This window comes from Filicampus tigris, chromosome 21 (genome assembly GCF_054856515.1).
Source record: "Filicampus tigris isolate MCC_2025a chromosome 21, RoL_Ftig_1.0, whole genome shotgun sequence".
NCBI lineage: Eukaryota > Metazoa > Chordata > Actinopteri > Syngnathiformes > Syngnathidae > Filicampus > Filicampus tigris.
The window spans coordinates 14917892-14940242 of NC_141237.1; the positions used below are offsets into that span (position 1 = coordinate 14917892).

The 22351-nt window shown below is 45.4% G+C and overlaps 1 long non-coding RNA gene across 3 annotated transcripts; it reads right to left on the reverse strand.

Moving 5' to 3' along the window:
* Positions 1 to 565: 565 nt before the first annotated feature.
* On the reverse strand, positions 566 to 21589 carry LOC147127766 (uncharacterized). Of its 3 annotated transcripts, XR_015084196.1 has the most exons (5): positions 21272 to 21589; positions 19080 to 19130; positions 18636 to 19003; positions 18290 to 18424; positions 566 to 713 (listed from the first exon to the last, which is right to left on the reverse strand). It is a non-coding gene; the product is annotated as an uncharacterized LOC147127766 (long non-coding RNA). The 3 variants fall into 3 exon arrangements; XR_015084194.1 differs by lacking the exon at positions 566 to 713 and having other exon boundaries at positions 14783 to 18424; XR_015084195.1 differs by lacking the exons at positions 566 to 713; positions 19080 to 19130 and having other exon boundaries at positions 14783 to 18424.
* Between the last annotated feature and the right edge of the window lie 762 nt (positions 21590 to 22351).

Consider the following 22351-nt stretch of genomic DNA (forward strand, 5'->3'; position numbering starts at 1 on the left):
ATGCAATGCTAACCTGCTGCCAACCATAAAGGTGATGTTGGAACTTTTCAACCTCACAGTCGAGCCACACTTACTTAAAACACTCGGAGATCATTTTAATCGAGTCAGCGCGGGAACGAAATATTTTCAAGAAAATTGAACAAGACCGTCACCACCTTCCAGAGGGAATTACATTTAAAGAGTCCACCATTCAACTTATGTTGCAGTGTTATTACGAATAAGAATGGGAAATATTTGCAGAAAACTGGCCATCAGGTATTACTATAGAATTCATGACTGGACAGAAATTTTAGGACTGGTCATAGAGCGTTCATCCACAACACCGCACACAGATTCCATTCAGAGAATGTTAACAATCATGGCGAAAGTAAGATCGTTTTCACAAACCCTTATTTCATAGTTTGTGGTCTGAGATTGTAAGAAGCGTTATTGCAATGAATAATTCATGTCTGGCTGAAAAAATGGAATTGATTTTGAACGAATGGGATGGAGATGTTACAGCCGCTCATCTGGCTACCATTTATATCGATTGTGTGATATATTCACAACAATATGACATACCTGACATACCTGGGCGGCACGGTGTTCGACTGGTTAGCACATCCGCCTCACAGTTCAGAGGTCGTGGGTTCGATCCCGGCTCCGGCCTCCCTGTGTGGAGTTTGCATGTTCTCCCCGTGCCTGCGTGGGTTTTCTCCGGGTACTCCGGTTTCCTCCCACATTCCAAAAACATGCATGGTAAGTTGATTGGACTCTAAAGTTTTTTAATATACACATGGACAACATCTCGGACCCACTATCCAGAGATTTTTCAAACCTTTTAAACTGCTTGGATTTTAAACAGCACGTCTTGCAGCCAACTCACAACAGAGGACACACCCTGGATTTGGTTATAACCTATGGCTTGTCTGCTGGTGTGTCCTCTGTTGTTGACTTGGCAGTGTCAGACCACTACTGTGTCTATTTTAACATCGCCAGTTTTAACCATCTAGCAGTCCCAGTCAGAACAGTGAAGAAACGCTACCTATCTTCTGAGGTGGCAGCAAATTTTATCGAGATCTTAAAAAACACTCCTGCTGACATTTTACCTGCACCCTGTGATCTTATTGTTGACAATTTTAACCTACATCTTAAATCATCATTAGATTCAGTAGCTCCACTTTTAATTAAAACAACAAAAACAAAGACTGTACCCCCGTGGAGAAACAATGCTATCAAAATATCAAAGAGAAAATGCAGGAGTGCAGAGAGGAGGTGGAGAAAAAGTAAACTTACAGTACACTATGAAATTTTATGCGAACAACTGAAATCTTACAATAAAACAGTAAAACTGGCAAGATCTTCCTATTTCTCAAAGCTCATTACAGTCAATAAAAACAACCCCAGGGTTCTCTTCTCCACCTTTGAACTTTTAACTAGTTCTGATTTTAGTAAGTCCCCACAGAGACCAACAGATGCTCTCTGTGAGGACTTTGCAGACCACTTCAGAAGTAAAATCGATGACATAAGATCCAGTCTTTTAGCCCGTCAAAACACAAGTTTTAATAAACCCGGACAATCATATTTACATGAGGAAACACTGGAAAGTTTTGACTTGGTTGATGCAAGGACACTTGTTCGAGTTTTCTCCCAGGTAAACCCAACAACCTGCCTTTTGGATCCAATTCCCACATTTCTTTTTAAGACATTTTATGGATTTTTTGAAGAACAAATTTTAAATATAGTCAATTGCTCTCTTCAGACAGGCGTCTTCCCCGCTGCCTTTAAAACGGCGGTGGTGAAGCCCCTTCTGAAGAAGAGCGGTTCTGACCCGAGCGTTTTTAATAACTACAAACCCGTATCCAACTTACCGTTTTTAAGTAAGATTTTAGAAAAACTGGTTTTCATCCAGTTGAATCATTTTTTAAATACAAATAATATTTTAGAGAAATATCAATCTGGTTTTAGGATGAACCACAGTACGGAGACTGCTCTTTTAAGGATCTTAAATGATATTAGGTGCACTGCAGACGTGAGAAAACTCACAGTCTTGGTGCTACTGGATCTAAGCGCTGCTTTTGATACAGTAGATCACCAAATTTTATTAAATAGACTTAAAAATCTAGTGGGCATCTCTGGTACTGTTTTTGACTGGTTTTATTCCTATTTCTTTGTAAGTATGGATACTTGTTCCTCTAAAACTCATGAAATTAAATGTGGGGTTCCTCAAGGTTCGATTTTAGGCCCCTTACTTTTTAATCTTTATATGCTTCCCCTCGGGGATGTCATCAGGGGACACGGCATCAGCTTTCACAGCTATGCTGATGACATGCAGCTGTATATTGCCGTGTCTCCTGATGACACAGGACCCATTGATACCCTTTTAAATTGCATTTTAGATATCAAGTCATGGATGGCAGATAATTTCCTACAGCTCAATGAGGACAAGACTGAGGTTTTAGTTATCGGTCCCGAAGGTCAGAGAGAGAAGCTTTTACCAAAACTACACATTTTTAATCCCTCACACTGTGTGAAGAACCTTGGCGTCATTTTTGACTCTGAGCTCAGTTTTATTCCTCATATTAAAAATGTAACCAAGATTGGTTTTTATCACCTTAAGAATATCGCCAGAGTCCGCCCGTTTCTCTCTCAGGCTAACACGGAAGTGCTGATGCATGCCTTTATTTCCTGTCGTTTAGATTACTGTAATGCCCTGCTCTCTGGCCTCCCGAAAAAGAGCATTTCACCACTGCAACTACTGCAGAATTCAGCCGCTCGGGTGCTGACGAGAACCAGAGGGCGGGAGCACATTACGCCAGTTTTGAAATTGCTGCATTGGCTCCCTGTGTGTTTCAAGATCGATTTTAAAGTACTTTTATTAGTTTATAAATGTGTTAATGGTCTTGGGCCATCTTATTTATCTGATTTGCTTTTATCATACCAGCCCTCGCGGATCCTGAGGTCCTCTGGCGCCGGCCTTTTATTTATTCCAAGGGTGAGGACCAAAATGCATGGCGAGGCTGCATTCAGCCATTTTGGTCCTCACCTTTGGAATAGCCTGCCAGAGGATGTCAGGTCTGCAGAGACTGTTGATATTTTTAAGAGGAAGCTCAAGACACACCTTTTTAGTTTGGCTTTCAACAACTTTTAAATAATTTATCTTTTCTTTTGATTGAAGATAATTCTATGTTTTGCTTTGAATGCTTTAAAGCACTTTGAGTTGCATTTTTATGTATGAAAAGTGCTATATAAATAAAATGTGATTGATTGATTGATAAAGTGTTGTGAGTTTGTCTCTGTCTGCCCTGCGATTGGCTGGCAACCAATTCAGGGTGTCCCTCGCCTACTGCCCGAAGACAGCTGGGATAGGCTCCAGCATGCCCCGCGACCCTTGTGAGGATAAGCGGTATCGATAATGGATGGATGGATGACATACCTGTACAGCTGACATATGAAATAGACATGTTCAGAAATGCAACCGAGTCAAAAGTGCAGTCGGATGTGTTATACAGCATAGTCAGTTACATTATTTCATAGTTAGGATTTGTTTTTCTAAACAGCATTTTAATCATGAATGTATTGTTCTACAACCACGTGGTCATTTTATTCTGAATGTATTTTTCTACAACCATGTGATCATTTCATTCTGAATGTATTTTCTACACACAGCGTCTGAATGTATTTTTCTACAACCATGTGATCATTTTATCCTGAATGTATTTTTTCTACATACAGTCTGAATGTATTTTTATACAACCATGTGATCATTTTATTCTGAATGTATTTTTTCTACATCCTTATAATCAATTAAAAAAAAAAAGACATTACGTGAGTTCGAATCAGTCATTAACCGACACGCACATCATTATCTATCATATGGTATCCAACCATGGCGACAAAGAGACGCATGTCCAAAATATATTATGATGTCAATCATCCAGGTAGTTACGGAGGTGTCAACCGCCTGCGTAAGGGTATGGAGCCAATTTCAGGCTGATTTATGTGATATGCTGACTTTATCAGAATTCAACAATGAATATAAATATCTACTCACGGTCATCGATGCGTTTTCAAAACGGGCATACGCACGTGTCTTAAAAAATAAGACCGGAATTCAAGTCACAAAAGCGTTCGAATCTGTTTTAGCAGAGAGCGGAGCGCCATTGAGATTGCAAACGGACAAAGGGAAATAAATTTTCAACAACTGTACTGAAGGGTCTGCAATTTTATGTGGGAGTTATAATTTCCCATATTTCTTATTTGTTACGCCTGTTTGTATACTAGTTTGTTCTGCAGATGGTTAAGTGATTGTGTTTAAGTGTTACGTCATGCAACTGAACTGTACAGTATTAGTACGCCCGCGGCGAGCGCGATAAAAGGTTGGACATTTTTCCCCACCGTGCGGAGCACCACGAGAAGCCGAGTGAGTCGAAGGAAACTAACAGTCAGCGAGGTTACTAGCTGCCGAGTGCCTCCACCTTTAGCTAAAGAACTTGAGGAGTTGTTCACCACAGCGAAGAGAACACATTCACCATTCGAAGCGCGTTCTCAGCCCGGCGGCCACCAGACACGATCGCGAGCTAGCTAGAAGCAACTAGCTCACCACACGGACACCAAGGGACACCCGCAGCCGTTTGTGGAGCGTCACGGTCTGCAAGGGCAGGCTGTGAGCCTCGGCTGTACTGGGCAGCGTCTTCGGAGTCCCTCGTCGTCACAACGGTCGGCCGCCCTCGACAGTGGAGCTCCTCCCCGACGTTCGGCAGTAGGTGTACCCGCTCACTTGCCGGCGGAGAAATGTTCCCCGCCTCTCTCCTCCATTAACCGCGGCAACGTTGGCCAGAACATTTTATTAGTATTAATTTGGGCGCCCAACTAAATTTGTTTGTCATTCATAATCACTTGTTGATAAATTCTAATTGTTGATTTGGTTCCCTCTCCTTTTTCTCTACACCTCATTTGAATTTGGTACAAATAATTAAGTAGTTAAGGCATCCGCCAAACCCCTAAAGCGAAATTCCTCTAAGATCCAGCACAATTTTGGTCCTTCGACCCGGATTTATCAGACTAGGATGTCTAGAGTGAGCGAAAGGTGTTCAGTAAAATGTCATATTTTCCCTGCTGAAGTTCAGTCACGCGCTGTCAGAGAGCGCCGAAAGCCCTTGAGACTAGATGACTATGTCATGAGCACACCAGACGAAGAGACAAACAGTATTCCTAGTCTAGAGAGCGACCAGACTAGTAGCACCAGATTTACTTCTACTAACCCCCTGCCACTGAACACTGCCAACCAAGGTGAATTTAGGAAAGAAGAAAGGGAGGAAAGTGACTCAGAAGGAACCGATTCAGAATCCAGCCAAGACACCTTTCCCCCCCGACCATGTGAAGCCACACAAGGGGGAAGATTTCCATCACTTCCAACCAGGCGAGTTTTTCCTAGACACCCATCGAAATGGTAGGCCCCCCGGCAGAAAGTCCTGCTCATCCCGACGCAGCAGTGGCAGCCAGCATTCAAGCAAGTCAAGCATTAAAAGCACAAGCCCCAAAACCCTAGCCCAACTCCTGCAACAACAACGCGAGGACGCACTCGTAAGAGAGGAGCGGTTCCGGCAAGATGCGCTCGACAGAGAAAGGAGAGCCGCAGAAGCATTGGAGCGGGAGTGCGATCGAGCGGCAGCCCAAGCCTTGGAGAACACACGGCTCGCAGCCGCGCAACTGCAATTTGCCTCTGCCTCGAGGCAAACATCGAGAGCATCCACCAGAGAAAACTCACCTACCCGCTGCCAGCATGGAAGAGAGGAGCGACTGGCGAGGTCTCCCAGACCCCCAAGGGCAGACCAAGCCGATTCTGGAGACCTGGAAGGGCGACTGGCTCGCCTGCGAGAAGAGTGGCACGCATCAAGTCACGTTGATACAGGCTCTGGTGAGCATGCTGAAGTTTCAGGGAGACGCCGGTCACAGAGTCAATTTTTTTGACTCACGCAGGCTCCAATGCTTTGTTAGGAAGATTCCAAAAGAGAAGGAAGAATGTTTCAGACGTGAACATGAGCGTCTCTACACCAAACAACCGCTGTCTAACCTCGTGGAGTTTTCGGAGTTCCTGAGATCTGAGATGAGGCATATCTGCCTCCCCAAGCGTGACGGTCCGAGGCGCTGTGGACGAAACAAGTCCGACCGAACCTCAAGCAACAAGGGACGGTCCACACGGAGCAACGAGAGACCCTGAAAGGCAGGGCGGCTCCTCAAAGAAAGGAGAGAAGAGACCTCCACCCCAGTGCCAGTGCTGTACCGAGGCCCACTGGCTGGACAACTGTCGCGTATTCAAAGAGAAGACTACAGAGGAGAAGAAACAGTGGATACTAGACAATAAACGGTGCTGGAAGTGTGCCCCTGAGCACCTAGCGAAGGACTGCACCTTAAAGAACCCTGCTGACAGATTGGATGTGGGAAGACCCACCTCACAGACCTCCACGACCTCAACATCAGGGAAGACAAAGCCAAACCTGACGTCGTGGAAGCCCAAAGTGAGCCACCAGAAGCGATCCGCACCTACTATGTGGGCCCTGTTAGGAGTAGCAGTACCCGCGTGCTGTTGAAAATAGTGCCAGTGGTCCTTCGGCACCGTGGCAAGACCCTGGAGACCTATGCAGTTATTGATGATGGCTCAGAGCGCACTTTGCTAATGCGTGAGGCTGCCATTGCGCTAGGACTCAGGGGTCAAGCAGAGAATATGGATCTTCTCACCATCCAACCAGGGCGCACAACCATCAGTGGAGAGAGTGTGGCCCTTACCATCACAACGGTCGTCCGGCCTAAAGAAGCCTACGAAGTGAGTCACGTGTTTACTGCCGCCGAGTTGTGCCTTTCCCAGTACGGCTACCCCATGGAGTTCCTGATGAAGAGGTACCCTCATCTCTGCAACCTGGGGATCGACTCTGCAAAGGAGGTGAAGCCCACCCTCCTGCTCGGCTCTGATAACATGCGTCTCACTTTACCCAAGCACATCATTCAGGGTCCACCCGGATGTCCTGTTGCGCTGCAGACCCCATTGGGCTGGACCCTCCAGGGCTCCATCCATCTAAGAAATGGGAACACCCGTTGGACCCACTGCCTCTACATAGGAGCTGGACATGAAGACGGGGCACTGCTGGAGAACGTCCAGAAATTGTGGCAGATGGACATCACTCCATACAAGAACGAGAAGATGCACACTTGCTCCAAGGAAGACAAGAGTGCTATGGATCTTCTACAAGCGAGAACCAAGCGTGTCTGGGTGCGCGGTGTCCTTAGATATGCTACACCGCTCTTGAGAAGAGAGCCCATGCCAATCTTCAAATTTCCCCCTAGCATAGCGATGCCGTGCCTGCTTAGCACATAATGAAGACTCAGCAAAGACCCTGAGACAGCTACCGGAGATGCACAAACTCATTGAGTCGGTACTCATCAGGAAGCTGGAACCTGCGGAGGCGGAAAGAAGTGCTGAGTCATGGTACCTTCCCCACCACAATGTCAAGCACAACGGAAAGAACAGAGTGTTTTTTAACTGCAGCTTCCAAGTACGCCAGCAAAACCTGAACCTCCACCTCCTGCCAGGCCCCACTCTGACCCCATCTCTCCTTGGCGTCATGGTGCGCTTTCGAAGGCAGAAGACCGCAGTCAGTGTATAAAGCGTATGTTTCATCAGGTCTGTCTGCTCGACGAAGACAAACCACTCATGAGGTTCCTGTGGAGAGCAAATCCCAGACCCAGAACCGTCCATCTATCAATGGAAGGTGCTGCCCTTCGGGACAACTTGCAGCCCTTGTTGTGCCACCTACGCCCTGCAGCATCACGTCGATGGCGGCACCGCGCCCCCTGGGGTCTCCGATGTTGTCCATCACAGCTTTTATGTGGACAACTGCCTCCACAGAGTGGAGACAGCAGAAGAGGCACACAAGATGGTGCATTATCTTCACACCTTCCTGGCCACCGCTGGCTTTGATGTCCGACAGTGGGCCAATAATGACCCTGAGGTCATCCAAGACCTCCCGGTGGAAGCGAAGTCTGACAGTAGTGAGACCTGGGTCTCCCAGCCCAGTGACAACGCCCAGGAGATGACGCTGGGTCTCCTTTGGCGCTTCAAATCCGACACACTGTGCAACCGGCGCAGGAAGATCGAGCCTCGTCATTACGTCACCATGAGGTTGATCTATAGTACACTGGCAAGTCAATATGACCCGTTGGGTCACATCAACCCCTACACGACCCGCGCCAAGGTTCTGGTCAGAGAGCTTTAGACAGAGAAAAGGGGGTGGGATGAACCCCTACCTGAGTCAATGGGAATGGGAGGAAGAGCTCCCCACCCTTAAACAGGTCGAGTTCCTCAGGAGCTACTTTCCTCCGGGGGTGAGTCTGACCAGCAGCAAGATCTCCCTTCACGTGTTTTGAGATGCATCATAGATGGCCTATGGTGCAGTAGCATACCTGCGTGCGGAAGAGCCCGATGGTACAGTTCACGTCAACCTTCATCCTCGCACACTCAAGAGTTGCGCCCAAAAGGCAACAGTCAATTCCCAGACTGGAGCTCTGCGTTGCTCTAAGTGGAGCACAGATGGGAAAGATGCTAAAGGAGGAGCTCCACCTGCCACTGTATGAGGTTTGGATGTGGTCCGACTCCACAACCGTCATCCAGTGGACCCAGTCAACCTCGTGTAATTACAAGGTCTTTGTAGGGACTGGTGACGGAGATCCAAGAGCTCGTGGGAACCGGCTGTTGGCGCTACGTAGGAACCGATGTCAACCCGGCCGACGTGATCACCAGAGGTGCAACCCTCGAGCAGTTGGCCCGTCCCAACTTCTACCACCAAGGACCGGATTTCCTCCGCAAGACAGAAACCAAGTGGCCTCCTCCCCTAAACTTTGATACCGCAAAGGTGGAAGCGGAACTAAAGAAGTCCATCTTCTGCGGACTCACAGGACTCCAAGACACTCAGACCGATGGTCCAAAGGCTGAAGACTGCCATACATTGGAGGAGCTCCAGGAACGGACCTTCCGCCATAGGAACCCCGACTTGGGAGACACGACCCCCCTCAGCGTCGACGACTATGCCACAGCTGATATTATGTTACTGCAAAGGTTGCAGCAGCAGGCTTTCGCAGCCGAAATTGCATGTCTCGAACGTAAGGTAGAGCTACCAAGAGACAGTAAACTGAGACTACTGGCCCCCGAGCAGGACAATAAGGGCGTCATGCGCGTCGGAGGACGTCTTCGACGGGCTCAGGGCCTCACAGAGGATAGCAAACACCCCATCCTACTGCCCTCGAAACATCCAGTGACCAACCTGGTGATCTGCCACGATGACACCAAGCTGTATCACCCTGGTGCGGAGCGTCTCTTTGCTGAACTCAGGAGGAGGTTTTGGGTTCTTCGCGGACGGGAGGCTGTGCGACGATACCAACGGTCATGTACAGTCTGCCAGAAGCTAAGAACTCAGCCCATCATGCCACGAATGGCTGACCTTCCACCCTGTTGCCTGTGCCTCCAAGAAGCGCCCTTCTACAACACAGGTATGGACTGCTTCGGTCCATTCACCATCAGGGCAGAAGTTGGGAGAGGAACTGCTAAAAGATGGGGAATGATATTCAAGTGCCTCACCACGAGAGCTGTCCATCTCGAGGTGTTGGCCGAAATGACAGCAGACAGCTTCCTCCAGTCGTTCCGCCGATTCACGGGAAGGAGAGGGCGACCCCATACCCTCTGGTCCGATCACGGGACGACTTTCAGTGGAGGAGAAGCTGAGCTCATCAGGAGCTACAACCAGGTGAGTGAGGAGTTGAAGAAAGAGCTGGCCAGTCAGCAGGCCAGTTTCTCCTACAACCCTCCAAACGCACCCCACTTCGGTGGGGCCTGGGAGAGAGAGGTCAGGTCCGTGAAGTCTGCCCTCAGTGCCGCGCTCGGAGCTCAGGTCCCCAAAGCAGAAGTCTTCAACACCGTGCTGGTGGAAATTGAAGCAATACTGAACTCCAAGCCACTGGGGTACGTCAGCAGCGATGTGGCCGATCTCGACCCAATAACACCGAACACCCTTCTGATGGGGCGGCGAGACGGGCGGTCTATGCCTCCACTGAGATCATCGGCAGGAGACAATGGAGGTATAGTCAGGCCTTAGCCGACCAATTTTGGAAGACGTTCACTACGGAGTACCTCCCATCCCTGAAAGGCCGTCGCAAGTGGCTCAAAGGGGCAACCTAGAACCAGAAACCGCAGTCGTGATCGTGGATCAGGCACTCCCTTGAGCTCGCTGGCTCATTGGACGGGTGATGAACATCGTGAAAAGGGACGACGGAAGAGTCCGCTCAGCGGTGGTGGACGCTAGAGGAAGATCTTACCACAGACCAGTGGCACGACTGATCCAGCTACCTCCGTACTCTGACTCTGACCCGCCTGACCTGACCGAATGACTACTAGACCGCACACCCTCATTTAGTAGTTGTTGATTTGCGCCGTAAATCAGGGGGCGGCTGTACTGAAGTGTCTGCAATATATGTGGGAGTTTATTATAATTTCCCATATTTCATATTGTGTTCGTCTAAATAGGTTCTAGTTTGTTACGCCTGTTTGTATACTAGTTTGTTCTGCGGATGGTTAAGTGATTGTGTTTAAGTGTTACATCATGCGACTGTACGTACAATATTAGTACGCCCGTGGCGAGCGCGATAAAAGGTTGGACATTTTTCCCCACCGTATGGAGCATCACGAGAAGCCGAGTGAGTCGAAGGGAACTAACAGTCAGCGAGGTTACTAGCTGCCGAGTGCCTCCACCTTTAGCTAAAGAACTTGAGGAGTTGTTCACAACAGCGGAGAGAACGCATTCGCCGTTCGAAGCGCATTCTCAGCCCGGCGGCCACCAGACATGATCGCGAGCTAGCTAGAAGCAGCTAGCTCACCACTCGGACACCAAGGGACACCCGCAGCCGTTCGTGGCGCTTCACGGTCTGCAAGGGTAGGCTGTGAGCTTCGGCTGTACTGGGCAGCGTCTTCGTAGTCCCTCGTCGTCACAACGGTCGGCCGCCCTCGACAGTGGAGCTCCTCCCCGACGTTCGGCAGCAGGTGCACTCGCTCACTCGCCGGCGGAGAAAAGTTCCCCGCCTCTCTCCTCCATTAACCGCGGCAACGTTGGCCAGAACATTTTATTAGTATTAATTTGGGCACCCAACTAAATTTGTTTGTCATTAATAATCACTTGTTGATAAATTCTAATTGTTGATTTGGTTCCCTCTCCTTTTTCTCTACACCTCATTTGAATTTGGTACAAGTAATTAAGTAGTTAAGGAATCCGCCAAACCCCGAAAGCGAAATTCCTCTAATCTCCAGCACAACAACCATTTTCAGAAACTGATGAAAAAACATAACATAGATCATTTTACCACATACAGTGACCTTAAGGCTCAAACTGTTGAAAGATTTAACCGGACATTGAAAACGCGGATGTGGAGATTTTTCACCGTTAGGAACACCCGTCGTTACATCGATGTGTTACCGGACTTCCTCAAAAGTTACAACAATACTTATCACAGCAGTATCAAAATGACACCGAACCAGGTCACGTTTGAAAATAAACAGAGCGTCTTTCATAACTTATATGGCAAAATAAACATACACCGAGGGAGAAGAAAAATGCTTTTTAAAAAAGGTGACGCCGTGCGCATTTCGAAATCATGCGCTGTATTTGATAAAAAATACGAGCAGAGTTTTACCCACGAGATTTTTACGATATTTGAATGCATCCCACGTCAGCCACCTGTCTACAGTTTGGTAGATTATGACAAGGAAGCAGTCGAAGGTACATTTTACGAACAGGAGTTACAGAAAGTAATCATAACACGAACACGAGCATACCATGTTGAGAAAATTATAAAAAAAACGTAAAATACACGGTGTAAATCAATCCCTGGTGCGTTGGAAAGGCTGGCCTAGCAAATTTGACAGCTGGGTACAGACATCTGACATTAGGGACATATAAATGGGACTGCGCATGACTGAGTGACATATTCAGTATGGCGACGCCGAGTGGGCGTGACTTCAGTGTCACATTAGCTTCAAATGCTAGCTCCAATATATACAATGATAATACGATAGCCGAATTCAGAGTAGCGTTGGCACAACACAATAATCTAGAGGGTAATTGGGAACGTTACATACTATACCCGCGGATCGTACTGCATTTTACTCACGCAGACCCGGAAGCACGAACACCGATGAGCACAGAAAAGACGGATCGTCTTTTACTACGACAACTACATGTGAAACCCGGCGTTATTGACGATCCGGAAAGATTGGGTCGCGATATACAAACTCTTTTACAGGCGAAAATGGGTCACGAGCTTACCCTTCAATATGACATAGGCGCGCATTAATTTCACTGGTCCGGACCCGATAATCATAAAGTCATGTTCAAGCCCCCTCTAGCGTACATTGTCGGTATGAACTCTTGCCAGTGGTTCACTATTAAGCAGAGATTAATACCAGCACCCCACCCTATAGATAAAAAGGCATGTAATTACCATTTCTTCATTTACACCGACGTGATTCAGCACCAAGCGGTTGGTGACGCGTACGCTCCTCTGTTGCGCACGATACCGATTGAGGGGAGGTACGGTGACATTATAAATAAATCATTTAAGCATACATATTATCTACCTGTGAATAAAAGACATATACAGCATATTGGAATCCGCATCAGAAGCGACCAGAACAAACCTGTTGATTTTAAATACGGTAAAGTTATCGTCGTCCTACATTTCAGACCGAGATAAAAACATGGTTTTGATCACAACGCACCAAGACCCGCAACGCTTTGTAAATTATTATGAATCTCAAGCCGGCGGGTTCTTCCCGGGTTTTCACGGCAGCCCTGTGCAGTACAGACGTGGCTTGGGATCTATTTTTGCCAAATTATTCCGTTTTGTAGCACCCTTAGTAAAAAAAGGGTTTACCATGGCCAAACCACACCTTCAGACTGCAGTAAAAGGCATCGCAGGTGATGGTCGTGTGATTGAAAAAATCCAACGGAAAGGCGATGAGCAGCGCGGATCGGGTCTTATTGTCATAAATCGAAGGAGGACAAAAAGACCTGCCGGCGTACGTCTACGGGCTATTAAAAAAAGGCCACGCGCTGTCAAAAAGAAATCATTACCCGCTAGACGAGGTAGGAGAAGCATCGTGAATATATTCTCTTAAAAATAGCTCTCATGCATCATAAATCGCAAGAATGCGCAGTAAGTGAATTAGACCTGTTTTCCCCGCCCATAACCCAAGTATCCATTGACCATAGTCAATACATGGAAATACTCCCCCTGGTGGCTATAGTGGATAGCGCCCCCCTTGAATTCTTTCTTCCGGGTTCTTCCTCTAAATACATAGATCTCACGGATACGTTGCTACATTTACGTTTAAAAATCGTTCGTAGAGATGGTTCAAACATCCCACCGGCCCATCGTGTGGGAATAATAAATTACCCGTTGAATATCCTATTCAGTCAGGTGGATGTGACGCTTGGAGATAAATTGATTTCGCAGTCCAGCTCAACCTACCCATACCGCGCTATGATCGAGACTTTGTTAAACTATTCCAGCGACTGAATTCCATAATTTATACACGGCTACGGGGCGTTATATGAAAGATTTACTGCTGTGTATCGATCAGGAGGACTTCAATCAAGGTTACGCCCTTTTTGTTTTGTAACCTAAATCCTATCACTGATTCGGGAGCTGTCTCAGCCGTTACATCGGGTGTTTTGAGGCTTGAATTACGCTTCAGGACTCCTTAAAGACACACCACGACGCTTGTAGTTTATGCGTGTTACGATTCCATTCTGGAGATCAACTCGAAAAGAGGTGTTGATGGACTATTATTAATACGAAGAATGCCATGGAATTGAATGATATTATGATGCGTCGACAGGGCGGGTTATTCGCTGGGGTTTTTGCGTCGGATGAGTTGACATATGGGAGTGACACCCCCCCCTAAATACTGTATTGTAAACACAAATCCGCGCAGCATGCCGGGGGAACATTGGCTGGCTTTAACGATAGAGGATGACGGCATCACAACTTTTTTTTACCCTTTTGGATTACCCTCCCGACTCCATTTATTACCCTACGAGTATTAAATCATTCCTCGAAAAGCATTCTACCCATATAATTTCTCATCATCGCCAATTACAGCACGTGTTGTCGGACGTGTGAGGTCAACATTGTGTCTATTATTTAAGTAGAAGGGGGTGTGGGATGACGTACCCGGAAGTATTAAAGTGCTACACCGATGACGTCATCAGCAACGATGCAATGGTAACCGGATATGTGGAAAAACAACGCTGCAACGTGCATTCTTTTCACCATTTAAAAAAATGTAATTGTCTGAAACATTTATGATGTTTTTCGAAAATGTTTTTATTCAATAATTAAAAAGAATAATAAAGTTACAGGCGGCACGGTGATCGACTGGTTAGCACGTCCGCCTCACAGTTCAGAGGTCGTGGGTTCGATCCCGGCTCCGGCCTCCCTGTGTGGAGTTTGCATGTTCTCCCCGTGCCTGCGTGGGTTTTCTCCGGGCACTCCGGTTTCCTCCCACATTCCAAAAACATGCATGGTAAGTTGATTGGATACTCTAAATTGCCCCTAGGTGTGATTGTGAGTGCGGTTGTTTGTCTCTGTGTGCCCTGCGATTGGCTGGCAACCAGTTCAGGGTGTCCCCCGCCTACTGCCCAAAGACAGCTGGGATAGGCTCCAGCACGCCCCGCGACCCTTGTGAGGAGAAGCGGTACAGATAATGGATGGATGGATAAAGTTACAGAGTTGTATGTATTTTTTTATTTACATTCCAACACATTCGTAAAAAACATTCCAACAAATTAATACATCGTCCACTTCAACGGTAAGCCAATCCGCTTCCTCTGTCGTGTTCTTGATCTTTTTACAACAGCACCGACATCCGGTCCTCCGTCGCTTTTCATACGTTTTAATCGTTCATGAGCATCCTGATTTGAGACGGTCATCTCTGGTGTGTTTAACAGCGAAAGCGCGTGGAAAAATTCGCCCCAGCCCCGATACCTTTTTACCGGTAACAGCAAGATGTTTGAGTAAATCGGTCATACGCGATCCTTTGATGGTTTTACCCTTAAATATAAACTCGTTACGAGGGGTCCAAGCAGTCTCATCGTTTGATAATTTCCTTAAAATATCATAAATTTTTTACGGTAACGAGGATTTATGGTATCCGTAATGTCAACCCATGAACGCGTCTCCTCTTCCGCATTCTTCGGCGTCTCCATGGTAACGGGAGCTGTTTCAGGGCCCGCTGCTTCAGGACAGGTTAGGGTGATGGTTAGGCGTTCAGCATCTTTTTGCCTTCGTAGCCCTAAATAACAATGCAGTAGGGTTTGATACGTTCGGCGTTCTCCCTGATGGTCGGCTCCGGTCTAGTCATACGCTCTAGTTGATGGGGCGCTATTAGGTACATCTTTTGGGTGTTTTTCAAACTCACAGCGCATTTTGTTTATCTATTTATCAGACCGCTGACGACTCCCCCTAACATAGGAGCTAACGCCGCGAATATAGGAAGAAAGAATCCTCCCTTCTGAACCAACAGAGCGCGTTTATTTTTTAGACTCTTTTTCCTATCGGCCAATAGGCGAATATCCTTCTTATGCTCAGCCAGTTTCTTGTATTGCGTTTGCTTTAAAGGTATGTGGCCTTTTAAAAGATTTAACGCAATCTCGCACAACACTCACCAGACTATCGGGACCGCGTAAAAGTATGGGTTTACGTTTCTTGGGTTTGGCATGAAACAATGATCTGAGCAGAGAGCGTTTGATTTAAAAGCCTTGACATAGCCGATCTGTACCCGTCACATCGATGAATTCCTCTCTAAATTTCTCACAACCCCACATTAAGAGATCGACGTCGTTTCTGCAATACATTATCGCATCCTTTGCAAAATCAAAGACTGACTCGCTAGCTTTAGCGTACCAGTCGTAAAACTGCGTTGAGACGGAGCCATGCGTTCAACATCGTAGTATTGTGGATCAGGGTACGGGCCTACGTAGTTTAGATGTTCCGGCGAGCTAAATTTGTGAGGAAAATACCCCTTAGACATATCCGTGAATCCTAATGCTATTGGCATAGCGCTTAGCGGCATGGTTAGGAATGACAGTGAGTCGATATACCTCATCCTTTGTCAAGGTCTGTGAGACAAAGGACTTTGCTACCCTGCATTAAAATGTTCATTTTGACATCCATATCTATCATTTTGTTTAACAGAATGTAGGAATCAAATCCTCTTGCATTATGCGCAGTAAAGGTTGCCTTTTGAAATCGGGGCTTTCTGTAATAGTTGATAATTAGTGCCAAACCAGTATTTAGCCTCCTTCTTAGATTTTGCACAGACCAGGTACGGTTTGTGCTTACCATCGCCGTCTACATGTTTTTCAAAATCGTAGTAGATTATCTGTTTGCACGGTGGCTCAGCTTTTATGGGCTCTATGTAACACATATGCGGGTTTAATAACACCTCCTCTGCTTCAGGGAGGGTTTGATCGCACAGCGTACATTTAGCTTTGTAGCATTTATGTTTAGCTCCATCACCACACGGCTTTACATAATATTGCAGATGGCATTTTACACATTTTATGTAAGTGGTACAGTTACTAGCGGCGAATGAGGATCTGTCATTTTGTCTGGGTTCTTTATGTCTATTAAAACACTCTGTATTATGACATGTTTTGTTACAACGCCCACAACGGACGGGTTCTGCATGTTGTTGTTTACACATCGGATTGAGACAGACGCTGCAATGCCCCTTATGTCTATTTTCATGACCATTGTAGCAATGTCTGAAGAAATAAGTGTGACCTGTGAACCTTTCGATCGATTTTATGCCATAATAATGACCGTCTAACAACCATATGAACAATGTGTCTTTGTCCGCTCGGGGGTATTTTGTCTCGAAAAAAGAAAGAGGACGGCAGTCGTCATCACGGTAAACCACAACTATTTTGTGCCTGGTGAGTTTTTCAAATTTGTGCATATCAGACAGATTAACCGCCGTGTGACAACTCAACCCCACACTTTCCTGCAGAATGACAGCTTGTTGCATCGCCTGGTTTGATGTCAGCTCACTGTTTAGCAGATGGGCTAGACATATCGAGAAACACAGTTTATTGTTTTTATTATAAACCATGTACAGATGTTTTTTCCTCCTTAATAGTTCAGCGTTTGTAGATTTTAAGAAACGTCGACGGGGACGAATACCACCGCGCATAGCATGCACAATCTTGTACAACCAATTCAAGGTCTGAGTCAAGCATAATCTTAGTATAGATTGTGCCATGTGCTCAAAGCATATCACCCACCGCCTCTGTAATATCATTCGACACATCAGTTACATCGATTTGTCGATGAAACCACCCACCTTCACCCACTATTTCGGCTTGAACCCTATCGCCATGTTGCACTACTCTGCTTACCTCATCAGCGAGTGTGTTTATGTTGTTTTTTATGTGCGTGTAGAATGTTGTGAAATCGATGTTAGCTACCCCCATTGGTGTGTTTAGACGCCTCCTAAATTCAATATTGTTGAAATGACGTCACCGCGTTATTAAAACCCCATCCCCCTGTTCGGTATTGCCTAACGAATGATGTGCGCCCCGTGTCCGTGATCTGATGTTGTAAATATCTCGTGCGTTCGTATCGCGCGAATGATGGGGTTGTACATTCATTTGCATCACCGTATTAGCGCTCGGTATGTACGTGTTATGAACATACCCTTCCCGTGAATGGTGGGGGTGTTCATCTATTTGCATCGTCGTATTAGCGCTCTGTACATGTGTGTTATGAGCACCCCCTGTTTCGTCTGCATCGCTAGGAGGAATATCCCCATCATTTATTTCACAAATCATGTTTTTTAAAGGGGATGGTATTTTTTGCGATTCGTGACCATCATTAAAACAGCCCTTGTTTATAGCTTGAATCATGTTTTTTAACGGTGTCGCTACTCGGGGGGGATTCTGATCTATCGGGTGATTGATTTTCGGTTATTTCCATATCTATCGGCGGTGGTGTATTTAGAGCCTCGTAGTCTTCCATTACAACAGTTAAGGTGTAAAATATCTACAAGAATGATAAAAAATCGTGTTTGTGTGTGTGTGTGTGTAAAATTCTAACCTATTGAAACCCAGCCATTTTTAGTAAACGCATCATATGCAGACAACCGCGTGAACATAACATCTGTCTATACACGGACAGGATGTCGGATGTGTGCGGCATGTGATGCCACCTCGCCTGTAGGTGGCTCCCTGGTGTCGTCTTTGACGGGTTCTTCCGCGTCTGGTGCGAATTACGTAACTTCCGCAGCGCCGTTTCCGGGTTCCCGTGTTCTGCGTGAGGCCTCTGGTCAAGCTGTCTTGAGCGGCTGCATGGGTGAAATAACGGTGGGTATTAATATTCTTCTTTTGACGTTGTCAGTGATAGTGTATTATACAATGTTATCCAGCCCAATCACTTCATAGGAATAATTTAGAACAAAAACACCCTTACACAAGTGAGCACGTGTATTCTAGCTAGGTAGCTATATGTGACGTTAGCATTAGCCGGGGTATTGATTTGAATAGAAATGTTCTCACCGTTGCTTGTATGACGTCGCTCGTATTCTTCGCCGACGAGCATCAGAGCGTGGTCAGATATGTCATCTGGGTCTGATCCAAACGCTTCGTCCTTACGCGCTGGCGAATGTTGGTTAACGTGCGCTGCAGCAGTTGATGTTAGAGACGCGTCTCCGCCATCATTCCTCGGGGGCGTGTCGCACTCTTGCTTCGGAGTCCCATCAGGGTTGCATAAGAGCGGTGCGTTGATCAGCGTGCTGATGGAACCGTCATCAATATGCGATGGCCCGGGTGTAGACTCATCGTCATCAGCATGTGCTATAGGATCGTATGATCGTATGTCGGTAACCTGCTCCTGTTAACCTCACGATTTGTCGCCTCTTCGAAATCTACGTGATGAAAAAGATAAAAATGTTTAATAAGATAAAAATACTTAAGGATATAGTGTAGAAAAGAATATACCACCGTAGTCTGTCTGTGTAAAATATGCGTAGCTGTAATCATCAGTCAGTGGCGCTGTGTTTAGATAAAACAACTGTATTAGAGGCTGAAAAAACATTCTTATCTTATTTTATCTTATCTTAAATTACAGATTACAGTACTACTCTAACCCACACACTTAAAAAAAAATGGACTTCAAAACCTTTGAATATGCTGACCACAAGATAAGATAAGATAAGAATGCCTTTATTGATCCCACAGTGGGGAAATTTTCATTGTTACAGTAGCAAAGATATAGGTCACACAGGGGCGGCGGCATAATGTGGCCATTAATGTATAACATTGACGGCAAACATTTAGAATCAAACCTATGTAGATATACGCAGTAACATGTGTATATACACATGTGTATACACACCAACCTACATCTACATAAAAAATATGAGGAACACTCATTTCGGCCTGTACATAGTACAGAGGAAAAAATACTCTAAGTGACAGTGCTGCAGTGCTGTAGTGAAATGTAAGGAACAGCATTGGATAAAAATAAAACTAGACTAACAGTAGTGGGGACATTCCATTCTGGGAATAATTTGGACCCTGACAATGACTTTTACAAAATGGACGACCAAAAACAAAGCTACCCTATCAGAAATAAGACTAAGAACACAATGTTCCATTGCCGCTTTTAAATTGGACCGAGATATTCAAAACTGGTCTGAGGTCTAGTCAAACGAAGACCCAAATATTGCGTGTGATGCATTTCAGTCTACCGTATTCTCCTTATACGATCAACACTGTCCATTAACTAAAGTCGCCAGTAATTATAAAGGCTTAAATAAGCCATGGATGACGAAAGATATCGAGAACACATTAAAAATAAAAACATTTGATATCAAACATTTATAAAATTGGGAACTAATGATGCTGAAATAAAGTATAACACCGATATCAATGAATTAGTAAATATTATGAGAACAAGAGATGATTATCAAGCATTGCGAAAGCAGATTAAAGGAAACACACAAGAAATCCTGAAAACACCAAATCAGGTCATAAAAATAGCTCTAAAAATTGACAATGGGGAGTATTTAATAAAGTATGAAAATGATATTTTGTCAATGTTGGTAGTAACCTAGCAAAATATTAAATAGATACATATATTAAAAAACAACAACTCCACTCTCATGCAGGGTTATTATAGTTTTGAATTTTTCATTTTAGTTTAGTTTTTATTTCGTTTTGACTTTTTATTTCTAATTCAGTTAGTTTTATTTCGTTTTTAGAAAATATTTGTTAGTTTTATTAGTTTTAGTTTTGGGGAAAATGCTTGGTTTTAGTTTAAATTTTATCAGTTTTTGTTGTAGTTTTTTAGAATTTGATGTATTTGTCAGGTGTGGCTTGTTTTTACAGTAACAAGTGCTGCTTATTCAAATAAAGATAACATTTGAAAAATGTATTAACTTACTAACAATGTATGAATAACCATCAACAAATAACAGTATAAACATAACATAACATAACAGTCCACTTAAACTTAAAGGGATACTGGGATGAGCTTAACATTGGCACTTATATAATAGGTTTGCATGTAAAAATGACATCAGTACCAAAGCACCCCCCCCCCAAAAAAAAACACTCTGTAGTGATTGAAGGTCTTTTTTTGTGATCAGGTTTACAACAAATTTCCCGGCCCCGTATGGGGCGCGGCTTATGTTATCTTTTCGGTCTCAGCGGTCCAGTTACGCGAGGAAGGCATGCGTGGTAATATTGCTCGCTTTGACAGTTCTGTTGTCTAAAACGGCAACCGATCGCCACCAAAATGCAAAGGCACATTACTACTCTTGTCCACTTCAACCTGTGAAAGTATAAAAGTGTTATGCACAATTGTTTGGATTTATTGACATAAAACGTGAGCTCATCATGATCACCTCCACATAATCCAAAATACCGTGGCAATTGCTCCTCCCCTTTCACAAACTGAAGCGGACAAGAGCATGAACGCGCACACGAGCCCCGACTGGTTATATTTCGGACATTTAGCGAGGCTAAACTCGTGTCTCAGGAGGGAGAGAGACGCGGCTTGCCGCAGCAGCAGGCAGATTGGAAACGGGGGTTTCCGTCCCCGGGCTAATGGTAGTATTGGGACGGATAGCAACAACTAGCTTCAGGCCGTTAAAACAAAACGCGTTAGCACAATCACATTAGCTCCTTACTGTCTGCCCAGCATGCGGAGGTGAAGATGAGCCTGTGTCGTCGTGTCGCCTCAGTCACAGTCGCATGCGATGTTCCTGCTTCCCTGCTTGCAGCCGCCTACTTCTGCCCGAGTGAAGCGGCGTGAGAGTGACGAAAGTCCTCATCGAACAGCGAACAAACATTTCTAGAGCGGCTGAGTTTGACTGCACAACCGAGTGTGGCCGCATTAGAACGTGCCATTTCGGCTGTTACCTTCCAAATTGGACGGCGCCTTATAAGTCGAAACTCTGGGGCCATTCCTCATACAAATAAATGTGCATGTCTCATTTCCACGTCAGTCTCTGTAAATATCCTGACTGGTGTTTAATGTCTCGCCCGCCCTAACCTTGATCAGCAAAGAAGCAGTTTTTTTTTTTTTTTTTTTTAAGCAAAGAAGCAGTATGCGCTGGTTCCAGCCTACGTGACTCTGCTGACTTCCACATTTCCTCATTCTCATATAAATCAGCCATGGAGAGGTTAATCCTTTTGATATGTTGAAGTGGGCATTAGTAGGGATGTCCACATAAATTTTGGTGCCAATTGATCGCCGTTTTTGGACGTTATAAGCAACAAAAGTACATTGATTTCCAATGGAGAGTTTGTAATGGTTCCTCGCGTGGCTCCGGCCGAACAAGGATAGAACGCTAGGGGGCGCGGCCATTCTGCTCATTATCAAGGGGCGTTATTCATGGAGTTACTTATTTCCTAATTTCTCCAAAATGAATGGATAAAATAGAAAATGGCAACTCTTTTCATTTTCCTGATCAAAAAATATATAAAATCAATGTGTTAGTGAAAACATGGCCATCATGGCCCCATCGTCCCTTTAAGTGCAATAATGCCAAGAAAAGTGCAGTGCATTAATGCTATTTCTAAAGTGAAAATGCAGATGAAACAAGCAACATAAAACATAACATAAAAAACATAAAAACCTGGCAATTGAACAGAAGAGTGCAGACCTGTAAGAGAGAGAGAGAGAGAGAGATTTTTCCCCTGAGCAACATGCCGCACATAAGGCCCATCTCCGTGACAATGCATTTGCTTTTGTCCGAGACACAATC